This window comes from Amblyomma maculatum, chromosome 10 (assembly GCF_055883805.1).
Source record: "Amblyomma maculatum isolate TAMU_Amacu chromosome 10, ASM5588380v1, whole genome shotgun sequence".
In the NCBI taxonomy this organism is placed as follows: domain Eukaryota; kingdom Metazoa; phylum Arthropoda; class Arachnida; order Ixodida; family Ixodidae; genus Amblyomma; species Amblyomma maculatum.
In genome coordinates this window covers 90,295,904-90,323,881 of record NC_139353.1, presented here as the reverse complement: position 1 = coordinate 90,323,881, position 27,978 = coordinate 90,295,904, and the positions used below count along the sequence as shown (strand labels likewise).

The following is a 27,978-nucleotide window of genomic DNA, read 5'->3' as shown; positions in this document are numbered from 1 at the left end:
CGACAGAAATGTGCTTCACAGCTATGTGTTCGGCAATATCTTTTTATGTAAGACACTTTGCATTCATTAGTGGCATTGAAACATATGCTTATGAGCCGGTACGGGCGGAGCAGTGGCATTTTGAGAGCATTATAACCTCCTCTAATATCGTTTAGCCAGTTTAATAAATGCCTGTGGATTAAAAGTAAGGACGAACCTATTCGCAGGAATTGAATTATAAATAAAAAAAAACTAACTCGTGCTGCGTCTCACAATGAGACCTTTTTTATCCGTTCTTATAGGATGGGTCTAGTTGACAGAGAGGAAAACGATTTTTTGCATTAAAGCCACGAGCCAAAATAAATTCAAATTCTTTCTTTCAGAAATGATAAGATAAAATTCAAAGCAAGTTACGATCAGCTAGGAACAAAAATTGAGCTTGAAAGAGGTAAGGAATAACTGTATTTTTCATTCTGATGCATGTTCTTCTGAATATCACGAATGTCACCTCTTAGCGTTTCGATCTTTGCAGCGCATGAAAACGCTGAAGCAACGATTAATAACCTTACCATTCATAGCAAGCAACCGTAGGGTCAATGAGGATTCCAGTATTTTTATGCATTATCTTCTACTCTACGTGTATTAAATAGCTATTGCGTATCAGTTGCGCAAGATAAGGAAAGAACTATTGCATCATGCGGGCTTAAGTTGTCGCGCCTCATAGGAGAGCACGTTTCAAATAAAGTGAATGTAGCAGATTGGCTTTTCCGGGCCGTTTACTGGTCCCATTGGGTCACGAGCATGGGCCTTTTAACTTGAAGCTCATACAGCTCGCTCAGCTGAAAAGGCATTGACGATGGTTGCTTTAACACAAAATTGAGAAGTGTCGATGTAACTGAAATGTTGTGCATGGTTTTCCACAAGAATTGTTACGCAACAGTTCTTTTCGAGCGTTCAGGATACTGCTGCATATTTAATTTTTGCCTTCTAGTCACGTTCTAGGCTAGTTTGCGAGTAGGATGTGGTTATAAGACATAAGCACCCTTGCAAGTTTGGCAGCGCACTTAGAAATGGTATATACACCGCCCTTTTCCCGAACCGAACCTATATGTAAATATAAAAATAATTTGAAATGAAAAGGAGATGTTAAATGAGCCTTGTGTAGAATCAAAAGGCGAAGACTACGAGTATCTCAAGTGTTTAGCCGTAGTTGTGAAAATTATAAGTCAATGCCAGTCAAGAAGTATATGTGTTGCATATAGCTGGACTTTGGCAGGCTTAAGAAATATGTTTCTTTCTAATCTTTTTGCATAAGAAAAGCACTGTTTTAAGCGATAGAACTTCCCGTTTCATGACTGCTTCAAAAATAGAGTCATAGTGCCTGCTTAGTGGTGGCAGCTACTTTTCTAAGTCGCCGACCTAGGTTACAACAGACGTGCTAACATGGGCCTAAAAAGCGAAGAAATTGATACCGGGAATTTCTTTCGGCTCTGCTGTGCTATTATGCTTAGCGTCAGAACTTATGCTCATATTTCCTTCATCTTTTCACTTCAAGTAGACATCAACCATTGACATGCATATTAATTTAACATAGCAACGTTAACGTATTCGAGCGAACTAGGCTCTGCGTGTAGATACAGTGTGCCTGAATCATGACCGTAGTGTCTGCGGTTCAATTCCGCCACATAATTGGCCGTGTACTTCAGCTGAGCTCCTTTGGGTGGTGTCACGACAAGAGATTTCGTTAAATTATCATTTACAATATCGTAGTCAAAGGTTTTTCTGAAGAACAGTGTTTTTAGTTAATAGTATAAGAGATAGTTCAAAGGGAGATAGATGCTCTTGTTTACTGTCGGCCAAAATCTGATCAATGTAACCGTGGCCATATTGAAAGTTACGCCGGTATGACCATTTTTTCCTACAATATCTGCGATTCTGGTAGAATGCGAATTGCTGGTGTCCGACAAGAAATATTAGCAGCATTAATCTTGCACGTCGTTATACGTGGCATCAAATTTTAAAATGATGTGCCTCTCAAAACGACATCACTGATGAATGATAGAAATTACAAAATTTGGCAAATGCGAAAACAATATTTTTAAAATATTGACATCATATATCCGACACGCTTCGCTGGCCAACTACCACTCCCTTGCTGGTTTTGGCTCCAAATTTTTATTTAGGTCTGAGGTTTCCTGAGAGCGGGCCTTTGGGAGTGAATTTCCTCTCCCGGGAGAGATAATTGTTCTACGGTGTAATATACTACCGGGGGCTGTCTATTACTGTCAGCCGCAAAAAGCGGGTTCTGAATCATTCTATTTCATTTTGTAAAGTTCCTCTTAGTTCATGATCACCATTGAGGTTGCAGTAAGAGCCTCTTGTCACTATTATTTCAACGAGAATGAGTTGAATATGTGATGTCTCTATCAATGCATGGGCCAGTGAGTCTAGCAAATTGGCCTTATTTTTATGTACTAAGCCAGAACAGCACATCTGCCTCGTTGGGTAAATGTTAAATAACCGCCTTTCTCTTCATAATGGCCTTCTACATACTCATTGTTTAAAGCTTTCTATTATTGAAAACAATAAGCACCCAAAGCTATAAATTAATCAGCGCAAATCAAAGTTTTGTGGTGTCAAGCATATATTTGCGAGCATCTACTTAAGAAAAGGGAGATAATTATTCACGTGAGTGAAGTTCTGATTTTTCATAGAAGCTTCTGCATTACCACCACTATGCTATGGTGATGCTTACAGTTTCTGGAGACGGCGAACTCCCATTTGGATTCCAGAGCGTGCACTTGGTCTTGGCCGCCACTCCAACTTGTTTTGTCGTACAGATCGGTGAGACAAGTAGAGGTAAGTGCATTCTTCTAAACATCTGCATAGTTTCTTTTTCTTTTTAATCTTTCTCGCTTTCTCACACTTCGCTCCTCTTTTCTCTGAAGCTAATTATTCTGGTAGCCCGCCCATATTTGATAATAATTCATGAGTTGCTTTGGCTTTTCGCATGACTGTCCCCTTAACTGATCTGCTTGTTCCTTTTCGGCAAGGATTCGTATGAGTGAAGATAATTATCCTCGCCAGATATGAGAAATGCTGTAATTTCAGACCAGAAAGAGTCGTCTGCACTCGTTAAGCGACAGATTCAAGAGGATGAAAAAATTACAGGGCTGGGTTCAAATATTCTTAAGAGTGGAAATAGTGAAAGCGGCTTTACAGGACTGTTCTCAGTAATTGCATTGTCATTGTCATCGATGCTATCATTATCATCATCATCATCATCATCAATATCGTTCCTGTGCTCACTATCAGCCAAATTCAACGTCATTCCCGACAACCAACTAATACTATATATATCGTTATCATTGACTGCACCGTCGTTGTCATCGCACCTATTATCCTCCCGTTAGACAGGATTTATGATGGGTTTTCACGAGCCGGCATGGAAGAAGAAGACAGCGTTCCAGTCTGTCGCAAATTATCACCACCGGATATGAGAAATGCTAAATATTTCGGACTAGAAAGAGCGGAACTTCACTCCCTAAGAGACACAGTCAAGAGAATGGAGAAATTAGAGGGCTGCGCTCAAGTCTAATTAAAAGCTGAAATGGCGAAAGCTGCTCTACTGGACTATTTTCAGTAATTGTATTGTTATTGTCGTCATTGTCAGCGCAAGAAGTGAAGAAAGAAGTGGCTGGCTGTTCCTCACACCCCTGCTGCTGTTCTCTGCTCTTTGTGGGTTGCCTCTGTCTTCAACACCATTGAGGTCATTCTGCGTTGGGTTTTGCCAATGATTAGATTAAGGCTCAGGCGCTGTTCATGTGAACTTGAGGCGCGTTTGTGAAGTTGTCTTTGACCTCCCCAGGTGGAGGGTTGGCAGCTTGGTTTGCCAGCTTGCCACCGAAAGCCTGCCATTTGAATCATGCAAAAATGAAACTGATGTGATTTCCATGTGTCTCGTCCGGATCGGTGACGGTATTACCAAAATGAAAACACCGAAAATAATTCAAGATGAACTAAGATCTCTCACGGCCAATTACTTGCAGATCTCTGAACGGCGGCCTTTCGGTCGTAGAGGCATTGTTTGCAAGGTATCAAACATTGCTTGAATGAATGAAAAAAATGAATGAACTTGAATGAAAAAAAAATCAGCTCAGTTCCGATTAAGGCAATCAACTCTGAACAGATAGCATGTGTCAGAGGTATTGTGCGTAGTGCCGATATCGCATCTTCGCCAAAGGAAATATTAGAGTTTCATGCTGCTTTAGTTGGGGTGCCTTCTGTCTATCAATGTAGGTGAGAAGTGAGCAGCTCCTGATCTCGCACGGAACCGGTAATAGCAACTTTTTCGGGTTACTTTTTAAAATTTGGGCTAGGGAATACCGTGTGCAACCTCACCCCTCTGCAATGCATAACCTGCCTGCGCTTTGGACACAGTGGCAAAGTGTGCAAGTCTGCTATCCGCAGCCGCGTGTGTACACAAAACCATTCACTTGACAACTGCACTCAGATCATCCTCATTGTTGCCTATGCAATAGCAGCCATTCAGTGAGTGATGCAGAGTGCCCAAACGTAGTGAATAACAGAACATATAGATAATCAAAGGTGAGCGCTGCTCAATAGCAAGTGGATATGCGCTTTTGGGCGACAGAAAATTGTACACTAGTCGTGTGCGCTGCTTTGTTAGGGGCATAAAGCCCAGTTTGGCAACCTCAATTGTATCGACTGAGGAAAAAACTCTGAATACTGTGGTTGACCGTATCATGATCACATTTTCTCAGTTTTTGGATCATATTATAGCAGCACAAGCAGTGTCGTCATCAACATTCAATCTGGAATCACCGTCTGCACCTCTCCCAGCTTGCACAGACAGTCCCACCTGTTAACTGTCCTTCCTCATGACTCTCAGAAGCAAGCTTTCATGAATATTTCAAGCAATACAGGTCGCACTGACATCTCCGCACCAGGTATGGAGATGGCGTGTTCGTCCCTAGAAGCACCATGTTTTGTCCCCTTCAACACCTAGCCTACCTCACCTAAAATAAAAAAAAAGAATCACTAAATGTCCTCCCCCAGACTGACGTCCTCAAAGAGGCTATAGTGAGTGAGTGAGTGAATGAACATTATTAATGGCTCGGGGATCTTTTTCTTCGCCTCTTCAACCGAGGCTGACGAGCGGTTGGCAGCCCCCAGTCCAGGGCACCACTGGCTTTCGCCAGTTTGCGAGCTCTTGTGACCAGGTAGAGCTGAGCCTCCGGGTCAGAGCTGGCCAGCAAAGCCTCCCACTGTCTTTCATTTGGGTTTTCAATTTTTTGTAGTTCATGTGAGCTGCATTCCCATCTTATGTGGTACAGGGTAGGGGTCTTCCCGCACCAAGGGTACTCGTCTCTGAATGTCGTGGGAAGCATCATGTGTAGTATGTTTAAATTAATGAAGGCGCCCGTCTGTAGCCGCCTCAGATCTATGGCCTCCTCGTTGCTGAGCTTTTTATGCGGCTCCGGATATACTTTCCGCAAGCCTCTTTAGTGTTGTAGTATTTTGGTGTAGTCAGGGTCAAGCGGAATCAGGTCCTCTGTCGCGAGACTGTTGGGCGCACGGTAGGTTGCATGTCCTCGGGCTACCCTGTCTGAGTACAAATTCCCCGTGATCCCTGCATGCCCCGGAATCCACACTAGTGTTTGAGTGTATTGTTTTGTTGGCTCGCTTGTGGAAGAAAGGATTTGGTGCGCTACCTTAGATAATTTACCCCGTTGAAAATTTCTGCACGCGGATTGAGAGTCTGACAGTATCGTCAGACTCTCTCCCGTTTCTCTTCCTTGCCTAATGGCCAGTGTGATAGCCACTTCCTCTGCCTCCGTGACTGTACAGTTTTGGATCGAGGCGCTAACTACCTCCCGGCCTTCGCAGCCTGTGACCGTGGCTATCGCCCTCTTTTGCTTTGGTTTCGTATAAGGCTGCGTCGGTGAACCTTGACGTGTCTTGTTGGCCGAATGCTTTTTTCATAATACTCTTACCTTGCCTGCCTCCTTCCCCGGTGAAGGCGGGGGTCCATGTGTCTTGGTATGGGCCGAACTCGGTACCAATGTCTGACTTCCCGCGATACCTCTCTTGTCTTGTTATAAGCCTGTAGGTGTGTGCTATATCCCAGTCTTTCCAACACCCGTCTTCCAGTCCTCGTTTGTAGAAGTCTGTTTAGCTGTGACTTGATTTGGGCTTCTGCTAATTCTTGTATTGTATTGTGCAGACCCAGAGCTGCTAGCTTGTGGATCGGTGTGTTCTTGGGGAGCTTGAGTGCGGTCTTGATAGCCATTTTGATGATGGCGTCCGCTCTGTCTTCCTCTCCTTTGGTCATATTGAAGTAGGGTAGAGCATACGCTACTCTGCTAATAACGAGGCTCCGGACAAATTTGAGTGTGTCGGGCTCCTTCATCCCCGTCGTTTTGCTGGTCACCCGTGCTATCATTCGGGTGACCTGCTGGGTCGAGGTCTTGAGCAGATTAAGTGTGTGTTGACACCTTTGATTCGATTGGAGCCACATCCCCAAGATCCTCACGGTTGTCTTTTCGGGTACACTCTCCCCTTTTAGCCGGATCTCGAGCTTGTGGGCTTGATCTGTGGGAGCAGAGCGGTTGCCCTTCCCTCGCCAGAATCTGATCAGTTCTGATTTTCTTGATGAGAACTCCAAGCCCCTCTGCTTTAGATATTCTTCGATGACAGATGCTGCTTCTTGCAATTTCGCTTCCTTCTCCCCGAGTGATCATGTGGTCGTCCAGATGGTGACGTCATCAGCATACATAGCGTGCTGTACCTCCACCTTCTCGAGGCGCCTGGCCAGGCCAATCATTACCACGTTGAACAGCGTGAGCGAAATGACTACACCTTGAGGTGTCCCTTCGTTGGGCGGGGAGAAGGTCTCTGTTTCTATATTGCCAATCTTGATTTCGGCCGTCCGGTTACTCAGAAAGCTCCTAAAGTACTCGCAGACTCTGGTTCCACAATTCGTGTCTGCCAGACCATCTAAGATCGCCTTGTGACTAACATTATCAAATGCACCTTTAATGTCCACTGTCAAAATTACGTGTTCTGCCGAGCGTGGGATACCCGTCAAGACCTCTTCTTTGATCTGCAGGAAAACGTCTGGGGCTGATAGTTTTTCTCTGAAGCCAAACATGGTGTCCGGCATCTGAGCGCTATCCTCTAAGTAATTTTGCACTCTATTATTGACAACCCTCTCGAAAATCTTTCCCAGGCACGAAGTTAAAGAAATGGGCGGCAAATTCTCTATTGCCAATTTTTTTCCGGGTTTCTGGATCATGATGACCACCGACTGTTTCCACTGCGCTGGTACTGTTCCTGCGTCCCAATGCTTGTTCATGAAATACGCCAGTGCCTTGATATTGTTGTTGCTCATGTTCCGAATTATGCCATTAGTTATCTTGTCGTCACCAGGCGCAATGTTTCGAGTGGCACTTGCTATTGCCGTCCGGACTTCTTCCTCCGTGATCGGCTCGTCAATGTTAGGATTTGGGTCTAATTGTAATCTTCTGCGTATGGATATGGATTCTCTAGCTCTACTCCATAGCATTTGTCGTGGACGGCCTTGATCACATCTTCCTTCGTGCCTGGGAATGTGTGTAGCAACCGCTCCAGTGACTTCTGCCCCTCTCGCTTGGTCTTGGTGGGGTCCATAATGGCTTTTAGGATTCGCCATGTCTTGGAAGTGCTGAGCGTCCCCTGCAGAGAGTCGCAGAATTTGCCCCAGTTGGCTCTCGTCAGTTGTTCAGCGTACTCCGCCGCCTTCTTTGTGATCTCCACGATTTTCATCCTAAGCTTTCGATTGTGCCTCTGTTTCTTCTATCTTCTTAACAGTCCCTTTCTCGCTTCCCACAGGTGGAGTAGATGGGCGTCTATTCTGGTGTCTCATTTGTGCCTGTCAGTTCTTGCGTAAATCTCCGCTTGTTTTTCCGCAGCTCCCCGCAACAGCTATCAAGATCCTCAATCTCGCCTTGGTCCTCCTCCTGCGCTTCTCTGAACTTGTGCCAGTTGGTAATCCTGGCTGCGCCAACCTGACGCCTGATCTTGTAGGTGTGGATGGTCGTGCTCACTATATAGTGATCACTGCCCAGATCGTTAAACGTGTTTATCCACTCAACATCGCCACAGTTCTTGACCATCGTAAGTTCCGGGGTTGTGTCCTTGCTCACACTGTTGCCCGTTCTCATGGGCACTCCCGGGTCCGTTACCAGTGTTAATTCATGTCTGTCTATTAGCTCTGTAATAATGTGGCCTCTCTTGTCCTGTTGCGCGTATCCCCAGGCCAGGTCTTATGCATTAAAGTCGCCTAATATAATTAGCTGATTTCCTCTTACCAAGTTTAATGTTTCTCCGAGAAGCCTGTCGAATTCGATCTTTCGTTGGGAGGGGGGGGGGGGGGCTGTATACATTTAGGATAAAAGTGCCCTGTTTTTTCTCCCTCTCTTGGACCACCTCTAGAAGGATATGGGGTGTTTCAATTTCTTTAAATTGGTGATGCCGAATTGTTGTAATGGTCTTCTCCACCGTTGTCACCACCTTTCAGCTCTCGTCATCGGCAGCAAAGACCTCGTACCCGCTAATTGAAGGGGAACTGCCAACCTCCTGTAGGGTAATCACAGCCTGTGGTTCCGCTTGTGAGGCCAGCAGCTGTGACAGCATCCCCTTCTTGCGTCTGATGCTCCTACAATTCCACTGCCAAATCTCTAGGCAGTCTTGCTTCGCCTTCTGGTGACTAGTTATGATCGGTCTCAGATTGCAAGCTGGTTAGTCCGGGCCTGCGATACGGCTTCTCAGCCCTTTCTCTTACTGTGGTGGCTGTTGTTTGCTTCCTAATCAGTTTGGTCATTTCGATTTGCATCGCCTGAAACTTTTGCTCTATATAGCCTGTGCCTTGTTCCATGGCTTTCTTTGTAATTTGCTCAATGATGTGTGGGAGCAGCTGTGCTAGCTTTTCCTTTACTATTCTTCCTATATCTTCTGCAGCCAAAGGGGGTGTCTGATTGACCGTTGGTGTGCATTTTTCGAACTTGTTTCGTGTAATCTTAATTTGGTTCTGCATCTGATCTAATCGCTGCTTAATCATTGCGTTCTCCTTTCTTATCCCTATTAGCTAGGCTAGAATTTCTGTTCTTTCCTCCTCTAGCTGTTTTTGGGAGGGCAACGCTGGCCAGCTCACCTGATCAAGGCCTTTTTTCTTCTTTTCTTTCTTCTTCTCCCAGGCGCCTGGCTTGTTCTTCTTCGCTGGCTTCTTGGGTTCCGCGTTGGCCTCCGACCTGGACTGGTACCTGGACCGCTCACGCAATGTTTCCTCCTCCCCATCCGAACTGAACCACATCTGATGCTTCTTCATGATGCCCCTCGTTTATGGGCGGCTCTGACATGACTTTGGATGTCCCTTTGTCTTCTTTTGGATCTCCTTTGAGCTTGCTTCGGCAGCCGGTGGCTCCAGTCTCATGTGCCCCTCCACAGAGAGCGTATTGGGGTTCCCACTCGTGATTTTCCTCCGGATCTTGCTTGTTGCATCTTCTGCATGCCCTGATAGACGGATTCGGGCATACGTCTGTTCGGTGTCCTGGCTTTCGGCAGGTGTAGCAAAATTGCTTCTTTGCCCTGTACGGATCGCATGGGATCTCTCCCCCATAGTAGTACACCTACTTCGGTACGATTGGCCCCTAAAAGACAATGAGGGCCGACTTGTACTTGCCCATTGCTCTGGCCGCGATAATTTTCACGCCCTGGGTCCTGACGAACAGGTTCTCCATTAATTCTCTCTCCGTTGCCCCGATGTTTATGCCGTGGGCCACCACTTTGAGGTACTCTTCCGGTATAGTCATGAAAGCGTTGACCGGATGGTCTTTTCCCTCGAAATTCAAGCTTCGGATGCTCATCATGCGCTCCGCCATCTGCATCTCTGGGGTGCTGGTGACGATGATGTTAGATCCCAGTCGGAGGCAGACCAACAAGTCTTTCAGACGAAAATTCTGTGGATATTCGCAGGCTTGCGCTATATCCTGGGCTGCTTGGGGTGTTGTCAAGTTCTTCACCACCAGACCCTGATGGTGTCTGAAGATCACCTTAGCGTCATTCATCGGCAGTGGTTTCGCGAGCCTGAGTCGCCACTCCGCCTCTCCGCCTTTAAAACGGTTCGGATTTCGCGCTCCCTCCTCCGCGCCGGGCCGGTGTCCTCTCGGAATAGGCGCGTCAGCTATGTTGTGACGTTGGCTGGAATCTTGCATAGTGGCGTTGCCTCCGCGGCCTCCCCGGCTGCTCTCCGCGCCGTTCGCCATCTTGGATTCATGTACCACCGCAGCGACCGTCTTGGCTGGTGGCGCTGTCGTCGCCGTCTCGTCCACTTGAGTGTTTGCTGTCGTAATCTGGGTAATCTTGGCCTGACGCTCTCGCTTTTTCGCTTTTTTTCTGCCATAGTTTCGAAACTACGGTTGTCCACTCGCCTTGAAAGGTGTTTTCCGTGGGATTCGTATCGATGGTCTCGCTAGTGTTGGCAGCCGGCGTCCGCCTGTTTCCCCGTCAGGTGGAGGCAGGTTCGGGCATGGTGTGGTGTCCATCGATAGATCTTGGCCTTGGGTGCCGTCCATTCTCGAGCGAAATGTTGGCCCGGATGGACCTCCTTTGTCTAGATCTTCGCCCCCGAGGTGGCTGCCGCCAGCCGCAGGCCGCTCTCGGTCCCACTCGCTCCTCTGCTGCCGCGCTAAGCCTAACGCCGGCGTAGTCGATGGAAGTGCTGCGATAATAAAAAAATCGGTGGTCTGCTCACTAAAAAGTTGGTACTGTCAGACTCCTGTCATCTTCCGATCTTCGCTTGGTAATTTGAAGGTGGTCTGATGGAAGTTGGCACCGCAGTAGACTCTTTTGTCGGGAGCCGAAGTGACGCGTCCGCCCTGTCCGGCGTCAGTTCTAGCATGTGCCAAAGAGGCTATAACTGCCTCTTTAATTGATCACTACTCATGGCAGGTCTTGGAAGTTTACAATAGAATTACCGCTGTATTCTGTCTTCCATCTTGACTTAGAATTACTTCTCGACAAGTCAGTTCAGTTCAGCTCAGTCGTTCAGTCGTGTCCGACTCTTCGTGACTCTATGGACCATGTCACGCCACGCTTTCCGGTCTCTCACTATCTTCCTAACATCACATACCTTCATCTGCAGGGACCTCGACGATGCCATCTAACCATCGCGTTCGCTGCCTACCCCTTCTCCGGTGACCCTCAACCTTTCTCTACATCAAATCTTTCTCCAGCGACTCCTCTCTTCTCATCAGATGACCAAAGTAGCTGAGCTTTACCTTTTGAATTTGACCCTCCAATGACCATTCAGGGTTTTTGGTCGACAATATCGACTAATTTGATCTTCTGGCCGTCCAAGGAACTCTCACGAGTCTCCGCCAGCACTACAATTAAAACGCGTCAATTCTTCGGCGGTCAGCCTTCTTCACAGTCCAACACTCGCATCCATACATCACAACGGGAAAGACCATAGCATTAGTTATACGGATCTTGGTTGGCCGATTAATGTATCTGCTCTTTACTAGGCGGTCAAGGCTGGCCATGACTCTCTTTTCCAGAAGCAGACGTCTCCTAATTTCTTGGCTGCAGTCTCCTTCCGGGGTAATCTTGTAGCCAAAGAAGATAAAATCTGTCACAGCTTCCACTTCTTGTCCCGTGATGCTCCAGGACTTGATAGGGCAAGACGCCATGATCTTTGTCTTTTTAATGTTCAGTTTAAGCCCAAACTTCTCACTCTCTTCTTGTACACGCATCAGAAGTCTCTTGAGTTCCACTGCACTTTCTGCCATTAAAGTGGTATCATCCGCATATCTAAGGTTGTTGATACGTTTTCCACCAATCTTCACTCCAGCTAAAGACTCGTCCAGATCGGCTTTCCTCATGATGCACTCTGCATATAGGTTAAATAGGCAGGGCGACAGTATGCAGCCTTGCCTCACTCCTTTCTCAATCGGAAACCAATCAGTAAGATCATGTCCAGTTCTGACTGTGGCCTCTTGCCCTTCATACAGGTTCCTGAGGAGACAGATAAGGTGAATTGGAACTCCCATCTCTTGAAGAGCTTTCCACAATCTGCTGTGATCTACGCAGTCAAACGTTTTCGCATAATGAATAAAGAAGAAGTAGATGGGTTTCTAGAACTCTCGCTTTTCCATGATCCAGCGAAGGTTGGAAATCTGGTCTCTAGTTCCTCTGCCCTTGCGAAATCCAGCTTGCACGTCCGGAAGCTCCCGATCCCCATACTGCTGCAGCCTACCTTGGAGGATTTTCAACATCACCTTGCTAGCATGCGAAATAAGCGCGGTCGTGCGGTAGTTGGAACAATCTTTGGCACTGCCTTTCTTTGGAATGGGGTGTAAACTGACCTCCTATCCCGTGGCCACTGCGGGGTTGTCCAGATCTTCTGACATAATGTATGCAGAATGTTAACAGCGCCATGGTTGAGGTTTTGAAGCAACTCAGTTGGAATGTGATCAATTCCGCTAGCTTTTTCTTAGCAAGGCTGGCTAAGGCCCATTCAACTTCACTCTTCAGGATGCCCGGCTTGAGATCAGTAATCACAACTGAGATCAGTAATCACAACCGGATGTGCAAACCCAAGTGGGTTTGCACGTCCGGGTCCTTGTTGTACAGTTCTTCTGTGTATTCCTGCCACCTCTTCGTTATCTCTGAGGCTTCAGTGAGGTCCTTGCCTCGTTTGTCCTTTATCACGCCCAGCTAAGCACAGAAGCTTCCTTTGATCTATTTGATTGTCTTATACAGAGCTCTTGTGTTCCTTAATTGGCAGTTGTGCTCACTTGCTTGCCACTGTATGTTCAGGAAGGTATTCTTATCTCTCCTTGCCATTTTCTGAAAATCCGCACTGAGAATCGTTTATCTCTCTCTTTCCCCCACACCTTTTGCCATCCTCCTTTCCTCAGCTATTTGCAAAGCCTCTTCAGATAACCAGTTTGCTTTCTTGTCTTGCTTTTGCTTTGGAACTACCTTAGTAGCAAACTTCTGCACAAGCATAACCATAAAATGGTATTTATAAATATACATGGATATCACCCAAAAAATCCGTATAAATCAGAAATTAAAAAAATCTTTAGTGCCTACGGTAAATATAAAGAGAGGAGGCGGATTGATAAAAATGATAATCAAAAATATGTCATCAGTCATCTATATCTAATAAAATGATTGATGCTGACAGTGAACTTTCAGCTAGCAAGCGTTGAGGTGCCGGCTAGTTGGTAATACATTTTGTATTTGAGCGATCAGTATTTTGCTTCCGGAGGCGCCACAATCAAACTGCCTAATGTCTACTCCCTTTATGGGTGCTCAGTACAGACTGTATGGAGGGGGTTTTGGCAGGTGCAGACAGGCCTGTAATCGCAGGATATTTGAATTCACATTATAGTGGCTGGGGCAGTCGGACAGATCCCTTGCGTCATCTTGTCTGGTCGCGGATGTCTACAATTGCTGTACGTTGCTGCAATTTCGAATCTGTTACATTATGCGAGGAGGTTTCCGCTCAGTCATTGATTTAACCTTATCAATGCTTGGGCTAGTGGTAACTAATTGGTCCACAGAGGATTCTGGCATATCTAGCTATTGTTTTTCGATAACCTTGAGTATGTGTTTATCTTGACTATGAATTTTTAGTTCAACCCAAAAATTTGTTAATCACATTACCTACAAATTTTGATAACAGCTTCTCTTGCTTCGGTAGTTGCTACAAGCCGGTCGAACAAAGCGACACTTAGTTTCCTTTGTGAAAACTTCAGTACAGCAATCGGTATTTACTGTAGACGCGGCAACTTCTATGAACAGCCGTCTCTCTGGTGAACACAAGAATGCGATAAAGAAAGAAAAGCTACCTGGAAGAGCCTATTGTACATCCAGAGTCAACCTAATTGGTAAAATTATAAATTCTCTGCATCTTTCAAAGGACAATTGCAGAAGCAAATGAAGAGCAGAACCAAAATTTAAACACATTCTTCTCAAGTCGAGGTTGGAGCATAACAAGTGTCCAACCTCACTCAGTCAAAAGTGCTTGTGGCACAACATGCTTAGAAAACCCTGGGGTACATTGCTCAGGGATAGCCATTAGGATAACACAAACAGACTGCTCCCTTTGTTTAAACTCGCTCCCCCCTTACACTTTATCAGTCCTGACAACGATGGAATCTGCAGCTCCAGGACACGATGAGGTCACTATTAGAATGTTTAAAATCTTAGCCCAAAACTTTACAAGCGCCCTTTAGATGCTTGTATTTCACACATGAGATTGGCGGTAAGGAAAAACAGTCAGACGTTCCACCAGTGATGAAGGACGAGGTCAAGAAAGCACTAGAAACTATGAAAAAGGGGAAATCAGCTGGAGAGGATCAGATAACTACACATTTACTGAAGGACGGGGGGATATCGTGCTAGAAAAACTGGCCACCCTGTATACGCATGCCTGGTGTCATCCACGGTACCGGAACCATGGAAGAATGCAAACATTATCCTCATTCACAAGAAAGGGGACTCTAAGGACCTTAAAAATTACAGACCAATTAGCTTACCGTCTGTTAGGTATAAGGTATTTACTAAGGTAATCGCTAACAGAATCAGGACAACCTTACACTGCAATCAAGCAAAGGATCAAGCAGGGTTTCGGAAACGGTACTCTACTATCGATCATATCCATACCATCAATCAGGTGATAGAAAAATGCTCGGAATATAACCAGCCCTTATACATAGCATTCATTGATTACGAAAAGCATTTGACTCAGTTGAAACCTCGGCGGTGATGCAGGCATTGCGATACCAGGGGGTAGACGAGCCGTACGTGAAAGTGCTGGAATATATATATAGTGGCAGCACAGCAACCATAGTTCTGCATAAAGAAAGTGACAAAATTCCCATAAAGAAAGGTGTTAGGCAAGGAGACACAATCTCCCCAGTACTATTCACAGCTTGTTTAGAGGAAGTATTCAGAGACTTGGAATGGGAGCAGTTAGGGGTAAGGGTAGATGGAGAATACCTTAGTAATCTGCTATTTGCTAATGACATTGCCTTGCTAAGCAACTTGGGGGAGGAACTGCAAACAATGATTGATGGCCTAGACAGGAAAAGTAGAAAGGTAGGCTTGAAAATCAATATGCAGAAGACTAAGGTAATGTTCAACAGCCTCGGGAAGGAACAGCAGTTTACATTAGGTAGCGATATACTGAAAGTAGTAGGCGAATATGTCTACTTAGGACAGGTAGTAACCGCAGATCCGGACCATGAAAAGGAAATAACAAGAAGAATAAGATTGGGATGGAGCACATTTGGCAAGCACTCGCAGATTATGACTAGCAGCTTACCGGTATCGCTCAAGAGGAAATTATACAACAGTTGCAACTTGCCTGTACTCACCTATGGGGCTGAAACGTGGAGGCTAACCAAGAGAGTTCTGCTTAAGTTGAGGACAGCCCAGAGGGCTATGGAACGAAAAATGGTAGGGGTAACATTAAGAGATAGAAAGCGTGCAGAGTGGGTCAGAGAAATAACTCAAGTTACCGACATTCTAGAAGAAATTAAGAAGAAGAAATGGACATGGGCAGGGCATACAGTGGATAACCGGATAAAGAGAGGATAACCGATGGTCGCTAAGGGTAACAAACTGGATTCCAAGGGAAGGAAAGCGTAGCAGGGGGCGGCAGAAAGTTAGGTGGGCGGATGAGATTAAGAAGTTCGCAGGGGACAAGTGAATGCATCTAGCACAAGACCGGGTTAAGTGGAGAAATATGGGAGAGGCCTTCGCCCTGCAGTGTGTATAATCAGGCTGATCATGATGATGATGATTTCACACATTTGGAAGGTGGAGAAAACTAATTTTTGAAAGATGCAGGTAAGAGATACGTGTAAGATAATATTCTATCAATTACATTAAATTCAAATTGAGTAAAATAATAGAACGAACAGTACACAGTCGTCTGGTCTGACAAAGATCTTCACGAAGTTAACATTCTCAGCTCAGTACAGAGTGGGTTTCTACAAGGTTGATTTATAATGTCCGCACGCGTAGATCCTGAGAGCCGAATTTGTCTGTCGCTACGCAGGAGGGAAGTCTCAGCTCTGGTGACGCTTGATATTTGTAACTCTTGCGAAATTGTAAAACACACGATCCTGCTTAACAAGCTTGCCCAGTTACATCCTCCAACACATATATCTGAATGTATATGTAAATTTGTTAAGGATAGCCATTTTTGCTGTACAGACGAAATCCTCTGCTGAAACACGTATCAGCAATCAAGTGGTTGCTACAAGGATTAGTTCTTTCATCGCTGCTTTTTAACATTAGGGAAAATGACGTCCCCATATGCTGATGATATAGCATTTTTCGCATCTACTCTGGATATTCGTGCACTATACAACACTCTGCAAGAATATTTGGATGAGATTGAAGTCTGGCTGAACTGCATCAATTTATCTCCTAATATCAATAAAATTGGTGTGTTTGTACATCCCCCGGATACACATTTCCAATATTCTTTAGCTCAACGCCCCAACCAGATTCCACACCTAGATTTGATTAACTATATAGGTGTAGTGTATGACCCAACATTGAATTTGAGACTTCCTATAGAAAAGATGTCATTAAAGGAGAAAGCGCTCTTGGTGGTGGTGGTGAAAACGTTTATTGTATATTTGGGGGTTTGATGCAGAGCCTTAAGGGCTTCGGCCTTACAATACTTGGCGGAGACCCTAGTCAGGGACTCCATTGGCGGTTGCCGCCGTCCGCGCACGCCGCGTTAAGGTCCTTTGTTCCTGTGGGTCGCAGTAGCCGAGCAGGGTCACCTCCAAGTCCTCCCGAGAAGGGTTAGGGATGGGGCGGCTGAAACGAATTAGCATAAAAAGTTTGGAAAGCGTTGCGGCACTTTATTGTTTCTCTACAAAAACTATGTAAAATCAATACTTGAATTTTGTTGTATACTGTTCGTTGCCAGAGCAAACTAGAAACTTCATTCTTTACAGTTATTGCAAAGGCGTCCACTGTTTAATTCTTCCAAAATTTATTTCAAACACTCTGTTTTATCTGAAAGGCTGTATTCTTGACATAACCTCCCGCTTCCAACTACTCACGGTACGAACTTTCCTCACGTCACTAGACCCGGCCTCTGAAGTCATTCATCCCATCTTTGCTGCCCCAACCGACCTTATTCTAACATAATCCTTGACCGCGCTGTAAAAAGTATTAAAGTACAAGTTACGGTAACACAAACTTTTAGCACCAGTCAACGTCGACCGAAGTTCTTGGCAATGGATTGATGACACACAGGCCGAAGTGGATTTACCTATGATGACATTTCTGCCTCCCTCGCGAAATATATGCCTCCAAACATTTTCAACGGCCTTCATTCTGATCAACTAGAGAAAGCCCCCATCACGCTGTTACTTGTACAAATGCCTCAGTCAGCAAAGAACAAGCTGCAGTTAGAATACTTTCGCAATATTTGACATGGAGTTATTCTGCACGTATCCCAGACTATATTCCTATGTTTTTGAGTATTCTTTTAGCTTTTTGATTGGCTGTGAAAAACATTCCATGCCATGTATCACAAGTAGTCGTTCTTGCCGATTGTTTATCTGTGATAGTCTCGCTTGAAACCTCACAAAATATTTTGAGTCGATTCCTCCTTTTTTTTTCCGTGTTCTTTGAAATAGGTCGATTTTGTCTGGGTCTCTGGCCTTGCAGGCGTTCATTCAGATTAGGTAGCTGATTAATAAATGAGAACGGCCTTCATGCTTCTGTAGTATATTCTATCCCTTATTTTAGTGTAATGTTGATTTCTAGGTTCAGTCAGTTTTTAGCACATATCACCAAGCGGTGGGATCCCTTATTGTATACCACGAATTACCTTTATGTAAATATAGGCTGTCCGAGGTAACGATTGCGCTGTTGCGACGCAGTATTGCAAGCTTGAATTTACATCTATGCAGATGTGGGTGGACAATACTAAACTTATATACTTCATGCGGAGAAGTGGAATCCCTAGAACGCTTTTCCCTCTCATGCCAGCGGTTTACACTTTAGATGAGATCCACTTCTTGGGGTTAGGACTCTCGTTGTTGCTACACAATTTACTGTCGTACGCTGCGAGTGCCAAGGGATTTTAGTTGGCAGAGATTTGTTGAATTCTGCATGACTAAAATATAGCAACCTATTCGTTAACCTTTTCAGTTTAGTTCAGTCGTTTCGAACTGAAAAGGTTAGCCAATTCGTTAACCTTTTAACCCTTCTTAAATATTTTTAGGGTATTTCTTTTCATCAAACTATTACGATTGATACTATTTTATATCCACAATTCTTATGGCCGCATAATTAAATTTCGGTACATAATCGCTTTCGGACAAGCCATTAAAAGACTTCGTGGACAACATCACACCTTGGCGAATCCCCCATGGTGGGTACGTGCTATTTTTCAAGAGGCGAAAAACAACAACAATCGGTTGCGTTTCAGATGTTCTAGGTCGAACTGCAAAAATCGACACCCTAGGCCGAGGTTGCGGCGTCGGCCGCAGTTATTTCCTTTCCTGTCTGCCTACTATTCTTTCCTTTTTTAGCAATGTCATTGAAAGCCGTTCGTCGTCTGATATCATATCTTTTATCAGTTCGGCTTCAGGCCTAGTTTTTCAATTGAATTAGTCTTAATTTCTTTAAATGATAAGAATAAAGATTCTATTGATTGCGGTGAATTAGCTGGAACGATATTCATTGTTATATCGAAGGCATTTGATTCAATTATTCACAACATACTTCATGTTCAAATAAATGGACTTGGAGTATCTGATCCTGTAATAACTTTTATCTGCAGCTACCTGCTTAACCGAATACATACAAGCAGTTCGCAGCTCTGATACTTGCACCGAAGACTACGAAAGTTGGCTTTCCCCAGGGTTCCATCCATGGACCACTTCTTTTTCTCATTGCAATAATGATCTGCCATCAAGCCTGAAATCTTCGGAATGTATATTATACACTGATGATACTACCATACTAGCAGCTGACATGTGCACAGAATAATTAACACATCATTTGAATACCGCCGCAGCAAACTTAGCAACGTGGTGTCGAAATATCATGCTTACATATAATGCCTCTAAACCTTGCTTTGTCATCTTCTCATCTCCTCACAAGACTAACCCTGGCCCTCTACATATTTTCCTCAATTCTCACATACTCTGTGTCACTGATCATACGATGTTTCTTGGCATAAATCTTGATTGGCATTGAAATTATAACCGTCATATATCTTTCCTTCTAAGAAAAACAGCATACGGTATAAAGGTGCTCATCAAGGTGCTAAATTACTTCAATTTACTCACGCTCATTTCACTCTACTATGCTTTCATCCATAGTCATAACAACTACTGTATTTTTTTCTGAAACATATACAGAACACAGATATAGCACCGCTACAATACATACAAAATCAAGCCATACGCATCATTACGTCTAGTAGCCATTTATGCAGCGCACCGCCCTTAATGCAAGCTCATAACATTCTTGCAGTCTCATCAATGTTTCAGTATTTTATTGGCATCCTCCTATTTTATTTCATGAATTGATCACTTCTCATTTCAATAATTAGCAGTACCCATGACGTGGCTTCACTCGCTTTTCATGCCAAAACAATTTTGTACTACCAAACCCTAAAGCAAATTACGGAAACTTTATAGTTAATTTTCTGCCTCATTTTTTTTAATTCATTACATTCAGTGTAAACAATCACCTAACATTCATGCTTTCAAGCGTAGGTTTAGTACGTGTCGCTATCGCCCTAAACATTTTTGTTTTCATTGATAAGGCATACTTATGACCCATTGAATTGTTTTGTTTTACATTTATATAACACGATAATTATGTTCCATTTACATTTACGCCATTCTGTATTTCTGCGTATTTTACATTTATTTTAGATAACAATTCCAGGTTTCACCCACTGTTGTTTGTATGTATCTTTTTAGTTTGGCATGCTGTAACAATAGGTCCCTTTGGAACCTACTCCTGTAGTTACCAAACTCTTTGTATTCAATCATTGCTCGTTGAATAAATCTTGATTCTGATCCTGATGAGGGGAAAAAAGCGATAACAGAAACCTAAGGGCGACTTTGTCAAGAAAACAATTACAAGGGCAAATTTCGGAGCAGAAATGTAGTATGTTGCTGCAAAGACGCAAGGTTAGGAGGGGCATTTTTAACCGAGTCGTAAATTGAGTATTATCTCCGGCATGGCATTGTTTAGTTTTCTAGACAACTGTCAGAATAGTGTATGGAGATCGGTTTGCGATGTTGCTAGAATCGCGAGCTGTGGACCACAGGTTATGGCGAATTCTTAAACCGGCAGTAGCGAAAGAGTTGAACGTGCGAATAGAGAAGCTAGACGAGTTTCGCCATTGTCACGACACTCGTAATACCAGTGAGATCCAGAAGGGCCAATATCTTTTTCAACAATGACCACACAAAATACTGCGCATGCCAACTAGCGAAGCTGGTACATAGAGGTGAGCTAATATTAATAATTAAAGTAACAATAGACTGCCAGCTAAGACTGCACAGGATCAGAACAAATAAGCATTGGATTTAGAGGTGCGACCAACGTTTCGCGGAGGAGGAGGAGCAACAGCTTTTACGCGGTGGTTTCCTTGCATACCTGAGTGAAAGAGTTGAGGCTCACGTTCACAAGAAAACAGCCAACTGTGACAAAAGTGAGGGCATTCATACTGTCGGTTGTCTAGGGGTGAATGTACAAGGAACATAGGGTCTAGTTTCCTGATCACAATCTTATCAGATTCTCTTGAAGCAATGGCTAATGTAAATTGAGCGTTTCCTCGGATGCTTATCTAGCAACCAGTGTAGAACAACGAATAAAACATGGCCACTGCGGCATTAATTTGTCTTAATTCAGCTTCTGAAAGGCATAAACGATGGATTCAAGAGTGGTAGTCTTGTTGTAAACCAGAGAAGTAAATGTGTCATCCGACAGCAAATATTGCTTGTGGCCCAATTTGTAGGTCTCGGACATGACGCTGTCCTCGTAAGACATTCTGTCGGGCTAGTTAGTGCATGCTTAAAAAATGAAGATGTGTAACACGGACATAACACAAAGAAGCTGTGGTCCTTCTTTCTTCTGTGATGCCTGTGTTATGCTTCTCTTTTATGACACAGTTTACTTACAGCGAAGCGCTTGGTTTTCGTGGCTGCACAAGACGTAGGAATGAGGGGATCACTGAGCGCGAAACACAAGGCCTTTCTTAACGCTTACCTTGCGTGGAAATAGATCCTCACATATATTTTTTAGTTTGCATTATCAGTTTTATAAGAACGCTTCGCTTTTGTTGCTCATCTGGTAGCAGAGATGTGATGGATCCACAAGGTAGGAGATCACGTTATCAAGAATGGCGATATGGTTGTTCGTCTTGCTTGCTCTTGCCAGCACATATTTCGGAACAGTCAACTTTATAGGCGCTTAAAAAGAGTTTCTTATTCACAACGCTTCATCATGACGTTGGTCTATACTAAATTGTCGCTCTTAGTGGGGGGTAACGGACGAAAGGCTGACCGCCGAAGAATTGACGCGTTTGAATTGTGGTGCTGGCGAAGACTCCTGAGAGTTCCTTGGACTGCTAGAAGATCAAATCAATCGATATTGTCTACCATAAACTCTGACTGCTCATTGGAGGGTCACATTCTAAAGTTGAAGCTCAGCTAGTTTGGTCATCTGATGAGAAGAGAGGAGTCGCTGGAGAAAGATTTGATGTTGGGAAAGGTTGAGGGTCACCAGAGAAGGGGTAGGCAGCGAACGCGATGGTTAGATGGCATCCTCGAGGCACTGCAGATGAAGTTATGTGATGACAGGAATAGAGTGAGAGACCGGAAAGCGTGGTGCGACATGGTCGATAGGGTCACGAAGAGTCGGACACGACTGAACGACTGAACTGAACTGAACGGACGGCACCGTCATTGAACCACGCTGGTGGCCAGTCCAGTGCCGGATTCCATGCTCGCGATGATCACTGTCGTACGCACCCTCAAACAACTCCTAAAGAACGTGTTTGGGAGCATATTCGAGAATGCACCGAGAAAGACGTTTACCAAAATAAAGCTCTTCCGTCTTGCACCTCATTGTCGTTTCGTTCAGCACTTAAAGCAACATAATCTTATATCGATCAAGCACCGTGGAACTGAAACAAAACTGAAATTACTACACACACTTCAGAAAAGGCGTGAGGAATCATTTCGTGGTGACGGTTGCGTCCGCGCAGCGAGTGATAAACGACTACCATATTCATAACATAACGTGTATTCTTTGCAAAAACGAAATTTAGATTACTCCTTGACATCAATTTACTATTAGTTGTGAATTATATCTGGGTGTAAGGTCCTTTAAATTTGCCTTTTCTCTTTCACGTATTTTTAGTAGTCAAATTAAGGAGAAAATTTGGATCTGAAACAAGTGCAAATGGAGCTTTTTCTTCGAAAGGATGGCTAGAACGGGTTGGTTTATGCTGCCTGCAGTTATGTTTGAGTGTTATGAAGATAGGAGATGAAAGCACGCAACAGAGAGCAGCGTTGTCTTCACGCTGCAAGATTTCGTTTCCATGACCATTCTACATCACATTTGTTGTCTAATCTTTTAAATACTTCAAGTACAAATCTCTGTAATGCTCTTTTATTCACATTAATCATTACAGTGGCAAAATTTTGCTTTCCGCACTTACTGTTGTCAATCTGTACAAAGACCACCTAGTGGTGCGTTATGTATCAAGCTGCAAACGTGCATATTGCCCTCTGGTTTATGCTCCGCTACAATGCACATCTTTCGGGAATAAATACTAGTACAATCAAAGTTCATACCTCTTATTGTCGTAGTAGGCTGGTTGGTTGACGTTAAAAGCGGTAGAAAGGATGATTTTTAATTTCTGCGCCCATCACTATTGCTTTTTCTCTTCTCATTCGCGTCTTGTCCCTGTCTATTGTTCCATCCTGTTGTTCATTTTGCTCTGCGTATCTACTGTTATGAAGTGCCAACTCGGCCAAAAGTCAATTCTTATGGACGTCATGCACCACATTTTTATTTGTAGACTGCTAAGACGAGTGTTTCTTGCCCTTGCGGCGCTAAAACTAGCGTCAGCGCCATAAAAACAAGTGTAAAATGGAATAATATGGTAGTTCTCTGGCCTAGAACCCAGCTTCGTATCACGGTATAAGCCCTGGCTAGTGTTCATTCCCATACCCATTATGGAATTGATCGCATATCGTTCGATATTTCACATGCAATTTCGCCGCAGAGTGCGCACAAGGAGATGCGAGTATAATTACCGTTTTTGTTAGCTTTGTCCACATGTTCCTGATGCAACTTCCCTCTTTTTCCCAATGTTTTCAGGGAAACCGGTTTGCGCATTATGGGGATTTGAATCCGCTGGTGGCGGAAACGAACAGCCTTGCTTTGACACAATGGAGAAGAAGTGTATGCAACCTTTGACTGATGCCTACAGCTTAAGACAATATTGCCAAGAAAATGGGGAGATGAACATAAATACTGGCAAATCAACCTCAGAATCTGAGAAAAGTGACCATTAGTTCAGCGCCCGAGCGCCCAATAAAGAGTTTCAAAATTTCTCCTTTGATTGGTCGAAAGACGAAGCTTCAGAATATTATAAAATAATTTAGAAGTGTTACAAATTTTTCAAGTCATAAATATCTTCTTCAGCAAAGTAAAGAAGCGTAAGTGGACGTGGAAAAACCCTAATGTGGAGAACGAATATGAAATTCATTTAGTACTGTGTTATAACCCTAGCATTATGCAGGATGTAGAGGTAATGAAAAAGGGATAGGTTAAGGTCTCGAGTTAGTCCAGTCGTGAAGAGAGAATTAAACCGATTAATAAGCAAGAAGTTCATCAAAGAAATGGCGGTGAGGTGAAAGGGAAGGTAGGGGTAATCAGGCTCTCGCTGCAAAACAGACATTCTTCTTCAACCGAGGAATACAAACATCATATAAAAGCAAAGAATGATAATCACACAGATAATATTAAGGGGGCGATAGAGGTAGGCGATAGGACCCTAAAAATTACAGGAAAACACCTTAAGCAGATGTAGTATCTGATTATGAAACACCGAAGTTTTAAAGCCTCTAACGCAACTGACAGCATCGAACGCCTAGAGCTATCAAAGCTAATCAATAGGCGTAAAGCGTCTGATACAGAACAATATAACATGCAGAAAATGAAATGTGCTCTAAAGAGCGCTGGTAGCCAAGAATCGGTGGGTAGGAAATTATGCTTTAGATGTATGTGCTGAGGGGCAAGATGGTCAATGTCAGGACAAAACAGCCAAAGTAGCCGAGGAGTTCTATAAAGACCTTTATAGTAGCCGGCGTGGTCGGGACAATAAAAAGATTGGCAGTAATAGGACGCGGCACACATATTCAGCCGCGTGGTTATCAATAAGGATGCGGCAATGAGGAGGCAGAGAGGGAGCGACTTCACGGTGCTCAGCAAATAACTATAGGGAAACGATTGGGTAGTTACGAAATACATACGAAGGCGACCAACAGCCACTGGCACAGAACATCAGAACTATTTTCTTGGTGTCAGTGCCTGATTTGTACTTCAAATCTGGTGCGAGTTTTATGCAGCATCAGACTCGTCAGTTTATTCTTAAGGATGGGTGATAAACAAATCAGCAGAGGAGTGTAAGGCAGAATTGCTCTGGATAAGTTGTCAGCCATTGTTTCTGTAAAATTGTTAGCTGGGGTTTAGCTTTAGTTAAACCCGGTAGGCTGCGTAAGCAAAGCCGACGTAGGTTCTTCTTCTTTTCTTCTCAAATTTTTATGATGCTGTTCCGCCATAAAAGCAAATTGTAGGTTATCGATGGTTCTATTGAATTCGAGGACTTTATATAAGATAATACATTTGATGAATTTCAGTTACTTCTGTCTAGAGTACATATCCCTCTTTTGGTTTAATTTACCGAAGCATGGTTCCCCCATGGTTATTATCTTCAGGCTGATGGCTATGAAGGTGTCTGCATCTCTACCAAAAAAACGTGGCAGCGGCAGGTGCATCTACATCCGCTCAGATTTATAGTATTAAATAATAACACAGCACAGGGTAACAAATAACAGTTCAGGATTTAAAGCCGCTGAATGTTCGATACACTTGTACTGTTATCTTCAGTGTACGGAGCGCTATGTGCTTGTTTGAAATTTATTACTTCCATCATACAGAGATTGTGAGAAAAATGGCCACCGCTAATCTCCAAAATGTCGTGATAGGGGAGTTCAACGTCAATGCACCCTCAGAAAACCCAATTTAGAATTGTTTCAACGACATTTTGGACCCATATTTATGCTGCAGAGTAATTAGTGTTTCAACACGAATCACTCCGAACCCCCTAGCTACACCTACACCCAGTGTCACGAGTTTTGATTTAAATTCGAGTGCCTTAAATTCGCATAAATACTTCTCGATATATACTTTTCTGCACTTATATTCAGCAAGTATTTCAAATCAGTGAAGAGCTCTTGAAGAGACTACACTTTGAGCGTAATTGCAATGACGGCCTAGTGGCTTCAGTGTCTCAGTACCTCATACCATACATTTGGTGCTGAACATTAAACTCTGCGCATGCGCCAAATTGTGAATACTTATGTTAAATAAATACTGCTTTTTCCATTATTCTGTTTCCAGCTTTATAAAGGGATTGCCTGAGTTCTGATTGCAGAAGAGACTAGAGGTTACAGGAGGAAGCTGATGAACTATTTTATTGCGTATGTGTTGAAGACATGTGGTGAATGCATGGTAGCGCAGAAATGATCTTACGCCGAAGAATTGTACAGGAGCTTCATTAAATCAGTGCCTTGCATGTTTCACCAGGAGAGTCCCCTTAAAACCAAACTAAGTCATGACACAAACATTGACCCCGCGAAGATTCTAATCCTTCGGTGCGCCAACCGGCACTATAACTATTACAATTATATGACGATTGTGAAACAATCTTATAATCACTCTTGACGTTGAACGTTACGGCTTTGTTTCTTTCCCTTAGTGATACAAAGTGTTACAGATATTACAGGGAGATAAAGAAACACTGAAAGAAGCAGCTTAAATGCCGCTAGACAGGCTCCCTACGCCCTTGTGCTGAGCCATTGTAGTGAGTCAGAAATGCTACTCATCTCAGAGGAGCATTTTAACTCTTAGTGACCACAATTACAGATAAATATTGATATAAATCACCAAAAAGCAAATAATCCATGTGCACAATATATGCTGAAGCAACTCGCGATGTAGCTTTAGTCGCAGATCATTATCATCAGCATCACCATAATCAGCCTGACTCTACCCACTAAGATATGATAGACATATTATAGACGGTTGTATAATGAGGTAATTGTATCTTTTAGAACTGACAGAATGGTTTTGTTGTTAGTAATAACCCCAGTTTTGCGTATTAATATTATTCTTAAGGAAAGCAGTGAAGCCATATTTAGAATGCTCTATAATTAAATGTGTTTGTGTGTTTATTACACAATGCACATCCTATTAGTCTAGTTGCCCATTTATGCGGTAAAAGATCTTAGATATGTTGTGGCTAGTAGAAAATTCCTAAAATGTGAGACAGTAAGTGAGGGCTGAAAAAAAAAAGAATGCTTTATAATGAGGACATTTACTCGAGTTGAAAATTCATGCCTGTGTTAAGATATAAGGCCATTGGCGAGATTTGTTTAAACTTTCAAGTAAAGCGTTGTGAGAAGCTACATTAAAGAATCTGCAATTCGTTTTGTACAACATCAATACCTTCTAGTGGTATGGTGATGCCAGTGCTCACAGGTTTGTGTGTTGTGGGGAAATTCATATCTTCGGAATTCATCTTAAGATAGTTATTGCTTCACCACTGGTACTTATATAATAAGAACGTATTGCCTACAGAAAATGCGTTACCGTTTGTTTTACCCTAAAAGAGTTTACTACTGTTGTGAGCATACCCACGAAGTCAACAGGTGTAGAAAAGTTATCATTGATATAATAAAGACTACAAATATAGCCCCATTATGATGCCCTGGGATACATCGAATTGAAGCGGATCTGGACTGACTTGCAGTGGCGTAATAATGATTCTAGCACATACAGAAATCTAATTCAGTAGCGTCCCAGTTTTTTTTAGCTGCCAGTTATTGTTAAGCAACTCAATGATTTTTAAGAATCTACATAAATACTGTGGTCAAGGTATTTTTCTCAAGAGCAATAATTGCTTTCTTTTGTTTCATGAAAACTGTTCTCGTCGGCTTTTTGTTTCAAGCCAAACTATTGATCCTGCAGGACAGCATGCTTATTGAAGAATTTGGTTATTCTGAACACCTAATTTCTTACTTGCCATTCGATAAGACAGGCAGGATCGAAGCACGACAATAACCCAATCAAACGCCCAATTTAAGAATGAGAATAACTTTGGCAGCCTGCATTTCTTTTGACAAGACCCTATTAGAAAAAGCAAGAGTGTATGTGTGAGTTGTTGGTGCAAAAAGTAGACAAGTAACACACATAAAAAGTTTTATGCGGAATCCATGTTTGCCCTCGTCGCTAAACACTTCTGTTCCTTAATATGGATATTAGAAAGCACGAGCGGTATACAACGCTAAGGCGGTGGCGGAGCTAACAAAACCTGCATTCTAACTTCATCTAGCAATAGCTATATGGGATCGCAACAGTGGTGACAGTGCCCAGTTTTATCGTCATGCATGTGTTGCTCTCGGTGTCCCTGTCGCTGTCGCTAGATGACATTTAAATGCACGTTTCTCGATCTCCCTCACCGCCTGAGTGTTGTATACCCCTTTTGTTCACACCTGTACTTCCTGAGCTTCACATGTGCGGAGAAGGAATGCAAACTAAGGAACTATTGTTGTTTGCAAAGCGCAACCT

General features: G+C 43.5%; 1 long non-coding RNA gene across 1 annotated transcript; it reads left to right on the top strand.

Moving 5' to 3' along the window:
• The first annotated feature begins 292 nt into the window (after nt 1-292).
• On the top strand, nt 293-23,651 carry LOC146176992 (uncharacterized). Its single transcript, XR_014701248.1, has 3 exons — nt 293-427; nt 2,737-2,838; nt 23,443-23,651. It is a non-coding gene; the product is annotated as an uncharacterized LOC146176992 (long non-coding RNA).
• The last annotated feature ends 4,327 nt before the right edge of the window (nt 23,652-27,978 follow it).